Genomic DNA, 1,180 nt, shown 5'->3' with positions numbered 1-1,180 from the left:
GAATCAAAATTGAGAACCTACAGAAACCGGATGTGCGAATAGATTTCCAAAATAAGATAATCGAGAGCATAGATAGGGCAACATGGGAGGACCGTATAAAAATCAAGGATTTAGAGGGCGCCTGGACAATGTTACGGGATATCCTTGTTAGATGTGCAATCGAAGTGTGTGGTATCGCAGTTGTAGGAAGAATGTCTGGTGATGCGTGGTGGAATGATGAAATTCAGGCTGCCCAAAAAGCAAAAAGAGAAGCGTATAAGAGAACTTTGAACATCGCAGGTCTTAGCAATGAGGAAATAAGTAGACGTAGAAATGATTATAGGCGCAAAAACAGGATACTTAAACGATTAGTTAAAGAAAGTAAAGATACAATTAAAGCATTAGAAGAGATAAAAATACAAAACGACTTTGAAGGAAGCAGGAAACTACTTTATAAAAAAATGAAAGGAAAAAAAAGTACAGAAATTGTCAACATGAGAAATAGTCGGGGGGAAATGGTATATGATGTAGATGGAATACTAGAGGCTTTCAGAGACTATTTTAGGAGACAATTCGGAGATGAAGCTATAGGACACCACAACTGCGATGTTGAACACGATGCGTCGGAAAACTCAATAAAAAAAGTCTGTGTAACTGAGGTTAGGGATATAACTAAGAACTTGAAAAACGGTAAGGCTGCCGGGGTAGGCGGTATTAATGCTGAAATGCTTAAACACGGTGGCGATTACATACCACATAGAGTTTGCGAATTGATAAATTTATGTTTCGAGATGGGAGACGTTCCAAAGGATTGAAAAGAAGCGATTATAGTACCAATATACAAGAGAACGGGAGATAAAAGCGAGTGCAATAACTACAGAGGGATTAGCTTATTAAGCACCGTAAGTAAAATATATTCAAAAATACTTATTCGTAGGGTAATGAAAATTACAGAAACCAAGATTTGGGAAGTCCAAAGTAGGTTTATGCCAGGAAGGTCATGTACGGATCAAATATTTAGCTTAAGGCAAATAACAGAAAAAAGTTCGAGAGTAGGAAAAACAGTTTTCTGTGCATTTGTTGACCTAGAAAAAGCTTCTGACAAGGTAGATAGAAGTATACTTTGGGAAGTTCTGAAAGAGTATGGAGTCAATGGATGGATCCTACAAGCTATAAAAACAATATATACAGGTAGCAAAGC

This window comes from Belonocnema kinseyi, chromosome 6, assembly GCF_010883055.1.
Source record: "Belonocnema kinseyi isolate 2016_QV_RU_SX_M_011 chromosome 6, B_treatae_v1, whole genome shotgun sequence".
Taxonomy (NCBI): domain Eukaryota; kingdom Metazoa; phylum Arthropoda; class Insecta; order Hymenoptera; family Cynipidae; genus Belonocnema; species Belonocnema kinseyi.
The sequence above is the reverse complement of the archived record's forward strand: the minus strand, read 5'-3'. Positions refer to the sequence as shown.